Consider the following 14,941-nt stretch of genomic DNA (forward strand, 5'->3'; position numbering starts at 1 on the left):
ATCCCAAGCAGGGTCCATGCTGTCAGTACAGAGCCTGATGAGGGGCTCGATCTCATAAACCATGATATCAAGACATGAGCCAAAATCCAGAGTCACACGTTTAACCAACTGAGCCACCCAGATGCCCCTGAAGGAGTCACCTTTTATTATTTTTTTAATGTTTAATTTTGAGAGAGTGTGTGTGTGTGTGTGTGTGTGTGTGTGTGTGTGTGTGGGAACGAGGCAGACACAGAATCTGAAACAAGCTCCAGGCTCTGAGCTGTCAGCACAAGAGTCCGAAACAGGGCTGGAACTCACGGACCTCGAGATCTTGACCTAAGCCGAAGTCTGATGCTTAATTGACTGAGCTACTCAGGCACCCCAGGGAGTCACCTTTTTAAGTGAAGTAGGTTGCTCAGTGATCTCTTTTGTAACTGAATTTCAACTTCCCCAGAAATGTTAATCCAGGCACAGCAGGTGGTGTTGGCCACAGCAAAGATACCTCCATGCTTAGCTAAAAGACAATCAGTTTTATTATCAAGAACAAGTTTGACTAGAGATTCCGGATATTTGTTGGACAGCTATTGCTTTTGCAATGGATTCTGCAGTATTTTTTGAGAGCTAAAGAGAGATACTTTGTCATAGCCTCATTGGTGCTCATTACTCCTGACCAGGCAAGTAGGGACCTGCCAAAGGAAGTGAATCCTGAATCATGAAAGCCTCCAGATAGGTCCTTTCTAACTTGACAATGTAAATTCAGAGGAGTTGACCAAACAGGTGTCTTAGCTTGTTTGTAAAAAGTTAGGGACACAGATAGACAACCTAAGAGGCATTGCCCAGCTATGTGCCAAGCATCTAGGCATTCATACACCCAAGGAGAATGATAACCACTGCAGGAAAACAAAACAAAACAAAACAAAAAACCTTATTGGGCACAAACCATTTCCATGAAGGTGGTACTGTTAATGGATTCATTCACAGAGATTGTTTCATTTGCTAATCCAAGCAAGGGGTCAGTTAGGTTTTCTCCTAGCCTGAAATGAAAAGTTGTTCTAAATTCCAGAGGTTATTCGTCTTAGCAGTGGCCTGGGAGATAATGGATGATGGTGTTATCTTCCCAGGCCAGTGCCAGAGTAAAGCAAAGAGAGGGAAGAAGAGATTCATGTTTAGTTAAAGTATGAAGTGTTGATCTATCATCTTGGAAGAAAGTAGTCTACCTTGATGTCAGCCACTTCTCTTACTAATTTGATTTGGAGATCTCCAACTTTTGTACAGGACCAGATCTCAAATGTAACCTTCAGCTGTGAGACGGAGATTCAGGTTTTAAGTCCCTGATATTTGGCTGCTATCTGGGTTGTGACAAAGACCTGCTATATACTCCCATCCAAGGAGACTCAAAACAGTCTTTGTTCTTAGCGATTCCAAATCAGAAGGGCAGGAGGAAATTGGAAACGTAAATTTGGTGAGTCATAGCCAGATATTTGAGTAAACTAGAGGAATTCAGGATCAAGTCTAATTTACAGATAGATAAAACCTCAAAAACAATTAACAGGATTTAAGCCAATATAGACAGGGGTACTTGGGGTCTAAAGTTCAAGCCCCTCTTGGGTATAGAGATTACTTAAAATAAAATATATTAAGGGGCACCTGGGAAACTCAGTTGGTTAAGCCTCTGACTCTTGATTTCAGCTCAGGTCATGATCTCACAGTTTCTTAGTTCCAAGCCCCTAATCAGGCTCCACACTGACAGTGCAGAGGCTGCTTGGGATTCTCTCCCTCTCCCTCTCTTTGCCCCTCCCCCACAGATCCTGCTCATGTCCTCTCACTCTGTCAAAATAAACTAAAAAAAACAAAAAACAAACAAAAAAACCCCCAAAGAACCACTTTTTGTTTTCTGTGAATTGTCTGCACCTGGCCTTTGCCCTATTTTTTAAAACTATATGGTTTGGCTGTTATAATTATTTGCAGGAGCTCTTTATATTTTAGAAACAAAGTACTTTTTCTGTGGTCTGGGTTGCATGTATTTATTTTATTTTATTTTACTTTTAATTAAATTAATTTTAATTTAATTTCATTTAATTATTCATTGTTTAACTTACATCCAAGTTAGTAGCATATACTGCAAAATGATTTCACGAGTCGATTCCTTAATGCCCCTTACACATTTAGCCCATCCCCCCCACAACCCCTCCAGTAACCCTCTGTTTGTCCTCCATATTTATGAGTCTCTTATGCTTTGTCCCCCACCCTGTTTTTATATTATTTTTGCTTCCCTTCCCTTATGCTCATGTGGTTTGTATCTTAAAGTCCTCATATGAGTGAAGTCATACGATATTTGTCTTTCCTTGACAGACTAATTTTGCTTAGCATAATACCCTCTAGTTCTATCCACATACTTGCAAATGACAAGATTTCATTCTTTTTAATTGCCGAGTAATACTCTATTGTGTGTGTGTGTATATATATATATATATATATATATATATATACACATATATATGTACATATACATATATATATGTCATATATATATCATATATATATATATATGATATATATATATATATACACACCACATCTTCTTTATCCATCATCCATTGATGGACATTTGGGCTCTTTCCATACTGTGGCTGTTGTCGATCGCGTTGCTATAAACATTGGGGTGCACGTGCCCCTTCGAAACAACACACCTGCATCCCTTGGGTAAATACCTAGTAGTGCAACTGTTGGGTCGTAGGGTATTTCTATCGTTAATATTTTGAGGAAACTCCATTCTGTTTTCCAGAGTGGCTGCACCAGTTTGCATTCCCAGTAGCAGTGCGAAAGAGATACTCTTTCTCCACATCCTCGCCGACATCTATCGTCGTCTGAGTTGTTAACGTTAGCCATTCTGACAGGTGTGAGGTGGTAACTCACGGTGGTTTTGATTTGTATTTCCCTGACGATGAATGTTGTTGAGCATTTTTTCACGTGTCGATTGGCCATCCGGATGTCTTCTTTGGAGAAGTGTCTATTCATGTCTTTTGCCCGTATCTTCACTGGATTATTTGTTTTTGGGTGTGGAGTTTGATAAGTTCTTTATAGATTTTGGAGACTAACCCTTTATCTCATCTGTCATTTGGACATATCTTCTCCCACTCAATCAGTTGCTTTTAGTTTTGCTGATTGTTTCCTTCGCAGTACAGAAGGTCCCAGTAGTTCATTTTGCTTTTGTTTCCCTTGCCTCCGGAGACCTGTTGAGTAAGAAGTGCTACAGCCGAAGTCAAAGAGGTTTTTGCCTTTTTCTCCTCTAAGATTCTGATGGTTTTCTACCTGACATTAAGGTGTTTCATCCATTTCGAGTTTATTTTTGTGTGTGGTAGAAGAAAGTGGTCCGAGTCCATTTTTTCCGCACGTTGCTGTCCAGTTTTCCCAGCACTGTCTGCTGAAGAGACTGTCTTTATTCCATTGGATACTCTTTCCTGCTTTGTCAAAGATTAGTTGGCCATATGCTTGTGGATCCATTTCTGGGTTCTCTATTCCGTGCCGTTGATCCCAGTGTCTGTTTTTGCAAGAGTACCACACTGTCCAGATGATTACAGCTTTGCAATACATCTTGTGAAGTCTGGGAGTGTGATGCCTCAGCTTCAGTTTTCTTTTTCAAGATTGCATTGGCTATTTGGGGTCTTTTCTGGTTCCATACAAACTTTGGGATTGTTTCTTCTAGCTCTATTGAAGAATGCTGGTGTTATTCTGATAGGGATTGCACCAATATTCGTTGTTAACTGATTTGTCCTTAATCTCCTGTAACGTGATGTGACACACCTGGGCAGGTGCTGGAAGCAGAGACCGGACAGACCCCGCTCCTGCCCTGGGGGGTGCATCCAGCTGCAGACGGGGACTGAGACACTCGCCCGGATGGCCAGAATACCAGGCAGAACAGGAAAGCCAAAGAGAGATGAACAATTGCTTGGGGCGTTCAGATGATAGCAACCCCCCTCTCAGCAAAACCCAATGAGCGAGTATAAGATGGTCTGTCTGATACAGGGGCCCCCGGATGGCTCAGTCGCTTGAGTGTCCAACTTGGGCTCAGGTCCTGAACTCGCGCTTCCCGGGTTCAAGCCCCGCCTGGGGCTCTGTGCTGACTCTCACAGTCAGGAGCCTGCTTCAGATGCTGTGTCTCCGTCTCCCCGTCTCCCTCTGCCCGTCCCCTGTTCATTCTCTGTCTCTCAAAAATAAATAAACGTTTAAAAAGTTTAAAAAAAAAAAAAAAAGGATGGTCTGATACACGCATATCGGAACACAGATCTGGGAGTAGGAGGCGCAAAGAGTCCTATGTCGTCAGGTCAGGTGCAAGCGAAGCCCATTATGTATCGTTTCATGTGCACTTCATTCATTCATTCACCAAATTTCTTTTTTTGTTAGTTTTTATTTAAGTTTATTTATTTATTTTGAGAGAGAGATGGAGGGGGAGAGAGAGAGAGAGAGAGAGAGAGAGAGAGAGAAAGAGAGAGAATCCCAAGCAGGCTCTGTGCTGTCAGCGAAGAACCCGATGCAGGGCTCCATCTCACAAATCGTGAGGTCACGACCTGAGCCAAAGTCAAGAGTCGGACCCTTAACCCACCGAGCCACCCAGGCGCCCGAAATTTCTTTTTTTCAACAAGTGTTTCTCTGGTGCCACATGTGTGCTGAGCACTGTCCAGTAGCTAGGGACTAAAAAAGCTATTGATAGGATTCATTCACAGAAAGAAGCAGGAATAGACGCAAGGGCTGGAGCTGGGAGGGATGGGGGGCGAGGGGGAATCCCTCCAGCGGCCCAGCCCCGCCTCCCGAGATGTGGCCCGCCTCCTCCCTGCCCTACACTTTCTACCACCTGCCTTCCGCCTTGCAGGGAGGCTACCACCGGCTCCGGGAAGCCCCTCCCGCAGACCTGCCGCTCCCCTGACTCAGAAGGAGCTGCTCGACCGACAGATACCAAGGTCGTCTTTGCGCCGGCGTGCGACCAATTTCATACGGTAAGGTCTCGGAGTTTTTAGGGAAAGGGTCTTGCTACTTTGCCTTGCCTCAAGAAGACCCTCCGCCAAGAGGTCCCTTCCACAGGCCCCTCTTGACGGCACCCCCGATCCTCTTTGGTCCCGTCTTTAGTCTCCGTTATGTACAAAAGCGGAGACCGACCGCCCGGCGCGGCTTCGACTCTCGGCGCGCGGAAGCGATCCCGGGGTCCAGTGGGCCCGCTTTAGCCACGCCTCCGCGGGCGGGAAAAGGCGGGGAATTCAAATTAGGAACGGCGTTGGGTGAGAGCGACGAAGCGTCGACAGAAACACAGTTTCTCTTTTAAAAGGTAGAGGATTTAAAAACCTGCACAAGAGCCTACTGCCTAGTGTGGCTCCCATACCAAAGTCCGAGAAGCGAGGGAAGTGAGACCTCGAAGGAGGGTGACCTGGCTCACCGTGAGTGCAATGTGGATGGCGGCAGGGCGGTGGCGGGGAGGCGGGCAGGGTGGGCATCGCTTCTCGGCCTTTTGGCTAAGATCAAGTGTAGTATCTGTTCTTATCAGTTTAATATCTGATACGTCCTCTATCCGAGGACAATATATTAAATGGATTTTTGGAGCTGGGAGATGGAATAGGAGCTTGCTCCGTCCACTCCACGCATCGACCTGGTATTGCAGTACTTCCGGGAACGGTGCACCCCCCCGCTCGGGGGGCAATATCTGGGGTGCCTAAAATCAGCTTTTGTGTACTTTTCGTGTTACCTCTGTAAGTACTTGCGTGCGTGGTGTTCTTTCCCGTAAGGCTCTGAGTTTTTACTCTGCAGGCTGGGATGTTGTACGCCCTGCGGGAACTTTCCTGCTACCCTTGGTAAGCGACGTGGGAGGAGACGCGCATGTATTCTTCGTCGGTGGTTCTTGGTTCCACGCAGTACGGGGGAGGGATGCTCACTCCCGTGACAAGTCTTCCACGTGGACCTATCTGTGCTACTCTTTGTTTTTCGTGTTTCTGTGTGGGGCGTGTGGAAACTTAACAGTTGTCGTCTTGAAACGGTAGTTCTTTCTTCGACGGAAGGCTGCTATGAGATCCGTCGCGGGAAGCCCATACCCCCACGTGGCGTATCTCCTGAACCGCGCTTCTTTTTATCTTCTGCCCCGGTAAGACGTTTTCCTAACCTCATCATCGTTCGTGGTGCGAGACGGACGTCGCCACGTAGTGAAAAGCCGAGGCTTCACGGCCCCGGGAGGTCTGTGACATCTGTTTCTTTTCCAACCCCTTAAAAGTGTCCGTTGTTGACGCACACCTTCCAAGAGTGGACCGGGCCAGATGTGGGTGCGGGCTGTAGTCTGCCAACCCCTGATATAAAACACCTTTGTGTCTTGTCATGGAGATGCCTCCCTTCAGGCTTCTTGACAGTCCGCTGCCACAACTAGGGAAAGGCCTTACATTTACAAGTGGCTGTGGCTCGTGACCAAAGTGGAAACGGAGAGTTCTTGCTCACTTGTGTCTCCCGGGTTTTCCATCCATGTTAATTAAGTACATGTGTTGAGCACGCACACTGTACACTCTTCCTTAAATACCTTTGTGTTGGCGGACGTTTCCAGGGTTTCTTCCTTAAACGCGTGGTTCCTGCAGTTTCCCTCCACCTGTCATCACCAGGACTTTTTATGTTTTAGGGCAGATCGGGATTAAAATCTCTGCCAGCGCTCAAGAGGACTCATGATTATAACAACTGAATGAATCTAGGGGGGCCTGGGTGGCTCAGTCAGTTAAGCATCCAACTCCTGGTCTCCGCTAGGTCATGAACCCTCGGTTGGTGAGTTTGAGCCCCACCTCGGGCTCTGGGCTGACAGCGCGGAGCCTGCCTGGGTTTCTCATTCTCCTCTTTCTCTGCCCCTCCCCGACTCACGTTTCTCTCTCTCTCTCTCTCTCTCTCTCTCTCTCTCTCTCTGTCTCTCTCTCTCTCTGTCTCTGTCTCTCAAAATAAACAAATAAGTAAATATTTTAAAAATTAGAAAAGAAAAGAAAGAAGAATGCTGAAAACTTTCCGAATTCTGGAGGGATCATGTAGGGAGAAAAGGTAAATGTTTCATCTTTGTTTACAAAGGTATAATTTGCCAAATTGTCGATAGCTTAAGAGAAAAGAGAAAAAAGGTTTCAAAAAAAATCTGGAAACACAAAACATTAAAGAACAAGCAATGAAGTCATAAAAATGATCCTCCTCCTCAACTCATTCAGTCTCATGTAATTAATATTTATTCTCCTTGAGTCCAGTTTTTCCATTAGTTGTGGAAATTTTTACCCAGTTCTGTTTTGTGATCTTAGACTTATCAAAACCTTGGACTTGCCGGGGCGCCTGGGTGGTTCAGTTGTTTAAGTGCCGGGCTCTTGAATGCAGCTCAGGTCAGCATCTCACGGTTTGTGGGATCGAGCCCTGGCGTGGGGCTCTGTGCTGACAGCACGGAGTCTGCTTGGGATTCTCTCCCTCCCCCCTCCCCGCCCTCGCACACTTTCTCTCTCTCTCTCTCTCTCTCTCTCTCCTCCCTCCCTCTCAAAATAAATAAACTGAAGGGAGAGAAAGAAAAGAAAGAAAGAAAGAAAGAAAGAAAGGAAGGAAGGAAGGAAGGAAGGAAGGAAGGAAGGAAGAAAGAAAGAAAGAAAGAAAGAAAGAAAGAAAGAAAGAAAGAAATTGTACTTGTCAAAGTACAAGGGATGGATGAAATCGGTCTCCATCATGGAGTGTTACCCTCTGAGGGGGTCTCAACAGGAAGCCTGGGCTTACACACCCTCTTGTGTCTGACACCTGGATGGCCTTGAACCTTCCGGTCTCAGGACCTTGGTTTTCCTGTCACCTAAGTTAAGCACAGGATGGATGACTGCCAAGGTGCTGGGAGGTCCTGACGCACAGGGGGCGGCGGGGTGGGGGTGGGGGTGGGGGGTCCGTCCCTTAGCTGCTCCCTGCTTCCCCCTGCTGCCCCCAAAGAGAAAAAGAAAATGGGTTCATCGGCTGAGATGACGCCTCAGCCCTAGAGGCGGTGCAGTGCAGGTAAAGGAGCCGGCTGCCTGGCAACCCACTTTGGATCTTAAACCCCTGGCAAGGCACCCAACGTTCTGCCCTCAGCAGCCAGGTGTCCGGCTCCTTGAATCCGCCCCCCACACATCTGAGTCTGTCTCCCAAGTCCGGTTAGCTTGAAATCTCTTTCTGAAAGTGTGCTTTTCTCATCTGTTCAGTGGGGATCGTGAACGCTGATTGATCCACTTTCCTCAGAAAGTGGATGGGAACGAGAGGACCCGTCAATCGCAAAGACGCAAAACCAACCAGCCAAGAGGAAGGGTCCCCTTAATTCTGTGGGAGGAAGCAGAGCAAGACAGCTGAGGATGTTGGGAGGTGGGGCCTCGGCAGCCTGGATCTCTTTGGACGTAAAATACGATAAGTAACACCTCCTCTTTGGGATTGTTGGAAGACCAAAAGGACAATGTGGGGATTTGCCGACCGGCCCACGGTGGGTGCCCAAGGTGGGTGCCCAAGGATGGCAGGCAAGTTTTGAAGCCCGGTTCTTGGGGGAGTCTAACTAGTTTTATGGATCCAGTCTAGCTGGGCATGAAACTTGCTGTCCAGCACACAAACCCTGATATTCTTTCTAGCCCCGGGATCCCGAACGCAGTCGGGGCGGGAGGTTGGGGGGTGGGGGGGGCAGGTACTCTGCTGGCCCTTGCAACTGCCTTGATCACGTGTAACTATCCAGGGTTTTCGGGCTGGCTTGGGGTAACACCGCCCGGCCCCATCAAAGAAATGCAGCGTGAACAGTCCCACACCTCTTGGCTCCTGTCTCTCAGGGAACATGCAAGTGAATCTAATTAATGACCTTCAGTATCTTCTGTGCTTTTTTATTATCCCATCCACAGTTCCTGGAGCCTTCCGGTCACTTACAATTCAAACGAAAGAAACACCAAAAAGTTAGCTCGTGTGTCATGGGCTCCTTTTCTCTGTCTCGGCACCAGAAGGTTCTAGAAACCGTTTGCAGACTCTCCTCAGGGACTCAGAAGGTCAGGGTGAGAGAAGGGTGGAGAGAAATTGGTTTGCATGTATCGGTAGTGAGAGTGGAGATCCTGAGGAATATATCTGCTGCTTCTGCCGGTCTCTCTCCCTCAGTCATCAAGTGCCGTCGCCGAGCACTTCTCAAACGGTCCCGTACGCACACGCACACACACAAACACACACACGCCAGGAGAGTCTTGTTAAGAAGCCCGTGGTCCTGCGTTTCCAGCATGCTCACGGGACCCTAATGCTGCTGATCTGCAGACCTCGCTTTGAGCAGCGAGACTGCGGTAAAATGTCCCACCTCAGGTCTTTTGTATTTTTTTTTTTAAGTTTATTTACTTATTTGTGTGTGTGTGTGTGTGTGAGAGAGAGAGAGAGAGAGAGAGAGAGAGAGAGAGAGAGAGAGAATGGGGGGTGGGGGGGGGGGGCAGAGAAAGAAGAGAGGAAGAAGTCCGAGCAGGCTGTGCGCTGTCAGCGCAAAGACCGCCATGGGGTTCAAACCCAAGAACCGTGAGATCACGATCTGAAGCTGAAATCAGGAGTCGGGCGCTCACCTGACCGAGCCACCCAGACGCCCCCGGAGTCATTTTTAAAACAGGGTATATGTGACCCTACCGTGGCCAGCCGTTGCTAGAAAAAACAATCTCCCTTGCCCACTGCCAAGTCAGACGGACCGGGTTCTGATGGGAGTCACAGAAGCAAAAGCTTTTGTGTGTAACTGGAGAAAAAGGAGAGGGGAGAAGAATTGAGAGCGGAGGGGAGGGGAGGGGAAGTCAGACGAAACAAAATGGCATGTCTCTCCGACCGGGTCTCTTCAACTAGTTGTGAAAGCTGAGCTGAGGGGACAAAAAAGAACCCGCTGGAGGGGCGCCTGGGTGGCTCAGTCGGTTGAGTGTCCGATTTCGGCTCAGGAGCAAGAGGACAGGGTAGAGGTGGAGATGAAGGCAGGGCTGCCGCAGGGCCAGGTAAAAAAACACAGACGCGGTGGGGATTGGACTTGAGGACGCTGTCCTCCTGGGCTGGCAGGGACCCCACAGCCCTGCCAAGCCTGAGGAGGGAACGCTCAGGAGCGCCTGGAGTTGGAGTTGGTGTCCTTGGCAGCGGGCGGGAGGGGGGCAGACACCCTCCTGCTGTGCGTGGGCATCCCCAAGGCTCTGTGGGGGTGTGATGGTGGCTGAATGGCAGCAGAAGAGGACTGGAAGAGCTTGGCAGATGCCCCTTGCCGACCCAGGGCCCACAGGTGCCAGTCACGGAGTAGGTGTGATACTGGAGAATCCGTTGAATCAAAAATTTTAAGTTTGCTTATTTATGCATATGTTTGTGTTTTGAGAGAGAGAGAGAGAGAGAGAGAGAGAATATCCCAGGTAGTCTCCGCACTGCCCATTGAGGGGCTCGAACTCACAAACTGTGCGGTGGTGACCTGAGCCGAAATCAGGAGCCGATGGTTGCTTAACCAGCTGAGCCGTCCGGGCGTGCCTGCATCAAAAATGTTAAAAACAGGTTATCAGAAGAATTTTTAATAGAAAAATCCAGGGGTGCCTGGCGGGCCAGTGGGTAGAGCATGTGATTGCTGATCTTGGAGTTGTTGTGAGTTCGAGCCCCACGTTGGGTGTAGCGATTACTTAAAATTAAAATCTTTTTAAAACGAGAGAGAGAGAAGAAAAATCCAGAAATATATCTAAATACGTATGAGGACTTTTTTTTTTTTTTTTTTTTTTTTACATGATCAGGGTGGCGTCTGAACCTGACGGTCCGTGGGCTATTATTCCGTATAGGATGCCGGGACGGCTGGGTAGCCATCCAGAAAAAGTAACGTCAGACTTCTACTCCCAATTCCTATACTAGGACGGATACGAAGAAGTGTGCTCTGTGCTCGAGGTGGAAATGCAAAATGATGAACAATTTAAAGGACAACGGGCAAAGAATAGAGACACTCAGTAACTTGACCAAACTCACAAGAAGCCGGTGCGTGAACTGGAATGAGAAACCATTAATTTGCAATGGGAAATACTCCTTTGCGATGACAGAACATGCATGTCTGCCATCCCGGGCACCTCACTGCACAGATCAAGATGCCCGTGACGTTCCGGGAGGGAGCCCGGTGGGGCGCCTGGCTGGCTCCGTCAGAAGAGCATGGGACTCTCGATGATCTCAGGGTCGTGAGTTCAGACCCCATGTTGGGCATGGAGCCTACTTTAAATAAATGAATAAATGAATGAATGAATGAATGAATGAATGAATGAATAAGCGAGCACGCACGCGCAAGATGACCAGATAAACGTGGAAGCGAGCAGAAAGTTGGTAGAACGCAGTGAGGGTCATAATTACCACAAGCCAGGAGGTCTGCCGATCACCTTCCATATGTAGAGATCACATTATATAATATTTATTCACTTATTCGACCAAATATGCAAAGTGTCCAGTATATGCCAGGTACTGTCCTAAGCACTGGAAATATAACTGTGGACTATGGAATAAAGAACAAAAACAAACAACAAACAAACAAAAAACAGGTAAGGGAGAACAGGGGCCCTGAGTGGAGGAGGGAAGATTAAGATTATATGCCTGCTGTTAGTACTCTCGCTTTCCAGATGAGGAGCTACAGAGAAGTGAATGGCCTGAGGTGTTTCCCTGTGCTTGGTTCTCACAGATATGCTACGTACCAAACATGTCTTGTTATTCCCTCTTTTTAAAAAAATGTTTGTTTCTTTGTTTGTTTGTTTATTGAGAGAGAGAGAGAGAGAGGGAGACCGAGGATCCGAAGCAGGTTCCGTGCTGTTGGCACAGAGCCGGATGAGGGGCTCCGTCCAACTCACCGACCTTGAAGATCAGGACCAAAGCCAAAGTGGGGCGCTTAACCGACTGAGCCACCCAGGCACCCCACGTGTCGTTATTCCTAATAATTCTGTCTAATGATGTCTCATCTCATCATCTCTTAGTTTACAGGACAATGGGCAAATGGTTTATTGAAGGCGGAGGGTGAAGCGAGGAGGACAAGGTCCACGCTAGGTCACACTAGGCAAACTGGGTTTAGACGGCTTCCGTCCTGTCCGCGCCCGCACACCTACCTGTGTGTCAGGCTCAGCAACGCTTAGTCTCCTCCTGGGCTGGACACACAAGAATAACTTTTCTCTTTCTTTCTTGCTTCCCACCCCCCCCCCCCCCCGCCCCCCGTGCTCTTTCCAGGCCCTGAGCTCTTGGCTTCCTAGACCTTACCCAGCCTCTTCACCAACTAAGCTGTGTGGTCTTGGACAAATTGCTTAACCTCTCTGTCTCAACTGTTCCATCTGTAGGTAAACTTTGCAAGTTTGACCCGAAAAGAAAGCACTGGGCACAAGTCGGACCCAAACAACCAATGTGTCCTATTGTATTGTGTACTGCCGCTCCGTTGTTTCGGTGTCACAATCGATGGCCCCTTCACTGGTACCTCGTGGGACCCAGGACCCATATTCTAGACGGCTTAAATTGAGGTCACCTCATTAGCTACGTTTCGTGCTCCCTCGACCCCATTCAGGAAGGCACGGAGGTTTCCACCTCTGGACCCGGGACACTGAGGCTCGACTGGGGTCGGGTCAAGTAGTTTGCCCAAGAGCCCTGCTGACCAAGGCAGGGTAGCAGCCCTGTTAGGGCCCAATCTCCGGTCCCAACTTCTCTCTGGAGCCCTTTCCAGGAGACCTCAGCCGGGCGCTTCTCGGTTCCCAGCACCCTGGAGACAGCAAGCCCCGTAGGGTCCTACAGTGATGACGGCACGGACGACGTTCTTCAAACTCGGACCACTCTGCTCCAGCCCCCTTCCACACACTCCCCAGTTCCCAGACCCCCATCCCCACCTCCCCCTTGGTCCTGCCTTTACGCAGGCAAAAGCTTTAAACCAACTGAGCGCTTGGCCTCAACCTAGGCTCTGCTCCAGCCCGCAAAGCCCTTCAAGAGAACTGGGAAATGGTGGGCGCGGTTAGACCTCGCCGCGCGGAAGGGGCGGGGCATTCAAATGAGAAATGGCCTCTGGGTGAGCGCGACGAAGCAACGACAGAGAACACAATTTCTCTTTTAAAAGGCAGAGATTTAAAAATCTGCACAAGAGCCTGCTGCCTAGTGTGGCTCCCATGCCAAAGTCCGAGAAGCGAGGGAAGTGAGACCTCGAAGGAGGGGGACCTGGCTCACCGTGAGTGCAATGTGGATGGCGGCAGGGCGGTGGCGGGGAGGCGGGCACGGTGGGTATCGCTTCTCGGCCTTTTGGCTAAGATCAAGTGTAGTATCTGTTCTTATCAGTTTAATATCTGATACGTCCTCTATCCGAGGACAATATATTAAATGGATTTTTGGAGCTGGGAGATGGAATAGGAGCTTGCTCCGTCCACTCCACGCATCGACCTGGTATTGCAGTACTTCCAGGACCGGTGCCCTCCTCCCTCTGGGGGGAGGTAGTACTTGTGGTGCTTAAGATTAGCGTGCGGTTATGAATGTGGTTCGGGTCCTGCCTGTGTGGGTGTTGGGTGGATGCGCCTAGCCTTAGCAGTTTGTTCCCATCTTTCTAGGGGCTGGTCTGCACGAGGGGCGCCTGTAAGATAGCGCGGAGCCTTCTTTCCCCCCCCCCCCCCCTCCCGAAACGGTTGTTCTCAGCTGCGTCTTCTGGGGAGTACCAGCTAGGAGTGAGTTTGCAAAGACACCTGCTGTGGGGGCTTAGGTTTCCATAATTCTTGCTCCCAGCCTGGACGGGTGTGGAGTCCGACCAAACCCCACACGGGATCACCTTTCTTGCTACTTCCGTCTCCTGGTCGTGCTCCTGAGTGGGGCCTATGGCATGTAAATGACTGAATACTGTAAGCAGGTGGTTTGTTTGTTTTGTCTTAATTTTAGTGCTTACTTGTTTTTCAAAGAGACAGAGTGTGAGCGGAGACCCCCCCCCCCCCGCCCCGACACGGGCCGGAACCCACGAACTGCCAGATCATGATCTGAGAGCCGAAGTCCGAGGCCCAACCAGTCTGAGCCACCCAGGCGCCCCAAGTCGGTGGTCATTTTTTAAGCGGAAGGTTATCATCGTAGGAGGTCCATACCTACAAAGCGACATACCTTCTCAACCGTGCTCCCTTTTGCCTGCTGCACAAAGGTGAAATGTTTTCTTAACCTCACCGTTGGTGGTATGAGACGGGGGGCGGGTGGGGGAGCATGCTTTCTCTCTGAAGGGCCAGCCACATCGTAGAAAGTTGAGGCTCCACGGGCCCCCCCCAAAGGTCTCTGTGACATATTCTTTCTTTTACAACCCTTTAAAAATGTACGATCCGTTGTTAACGTGCACCTTACAAGAGCGGACCGGGCCAAATAGGGGTACTGGCTGTAGTCGGCCAACGCCTGGTATAAAGTACCCACTTTCTGTCCTGTCAGGGAGATGCTTCCCCTTCAGGCTTCTTGACAGTCCGCTGCCACAACTAGAGAAAGGCCTTACGTTTACAAGTGGCTGTGGCTCGTGCCCACAGTGGAAACGGAGAGTTCCTGCTCGCTCACTTGTCTCTCCCAGGTTTTCCATTCACGGGAAATACATTTGTGGAGCACCCACGATGTACACACACCTTTTTTTTTTTTTTTTTTTTTTTTTTTTTAAGGTTTTTACACTTTGTTTGTTTGGAGAGAGGCAGAGAGCACAAGCAGGGGAGGGGCAGAGAGAGAAGAGGGGAACAGAGGATCCAAAACAGGCTCTGTGCTCACAGCGGAAAGCCTGATGCGGGGCCGGAACTCAGGAACCATGAGATAGATGATCATGACCTGAGCCCTAGTCAGGCACTTCACCGACTGAGCCGCCCAGGCGCCCCCACAATGTACACTCTTGATTAAAAAAATACCTTTGTGTTGGCGGACATTTCCAGGGTTTCCCTGCAGTTTCTGTCCACCTGTAATCATCGGGTCTTTTTTATACTCCTATATTGTTTTAGGGCAGATCTGGATTAAAATCTCT

At 48.9% G+C, this 14,941-nt stretch overlaps 2 long non-coding RNA genes and 2 other non-coding genes across 6 annotated transcripts in view; all 4 read left to right on the top strand.

Annotated features, from left to right (window-relative positions):
* The first annotated feature begins 4,444 nt into the window (after nt 1-4,444).
* Nucleotides 4,445-14,941, top strand: part of LOC106989733 (uncharacterized) — a 28,618-nt gene continuing 18,121 nt past the window's right edge. Inside the window, exon 1 of the long non-coding RNA XR_008294055.1 lies at nt 4,445-5,408. This is a non-coding gene — a long non-coding RNA (uncharacterized LOC106989733). The remainder of the gene's footprint in view (nt 5,409-14,941) is intronic.
* On the top strand, nt 5,464-5,654 carry LOC128313556 (U2 spliceosomal RNA). The gene has a single exon (XR_008294457.1). It is a non-coding gene; the product is annotated as a U2 spliceosomal RNA (small nuclear RNA).
* LOC106989731 (uncharacterized) lies at nt 5,836-11,238 on the top strand. Of its 3 annotated transcripts, XR_001432598.3 has the most exons (3): nt 7,575-8,996; nt 9,103-9,278; nt 10,722-11,238. It is a non-coding gene; the product is annotated as an uncharacterized LOC106989731 (long non-coding RNA). The 3 variants fall into 3 exon arrangements; XR_008294054.1 differs by lacking the exons at nt 7,575-8,996; nt 9,103-9,278 and adding an exon at nt 5,836-6,765; XR_008294053.1 differs by having other exon boundaries at nt 7,575-9,278.
* LOC113597368 (U2 spliceosomal RNA) lies at nt 13,209-13,399 on the top strand. The gene has a single exon (XR_003418148.1). It is a non-coding gene; the product is annotated as a U2 spliceosomal RNA (small nuclear RNA).

Source organism: Acinonyx jubatus, chromosome E1 (genome assembly GCF_027475565.1).
Source record: "Acinonyx jubatus isolate Ajub_Pintada_27869175 chromosome E1, VMU_Ajub_asm_v1.0, whole genome shotgun sequence".
NCBI lineage: Eukaryota > Metazoa > Chordata > Mammalia > Carnivora > Felidae > Acinonyx > Acinonyx jubatus.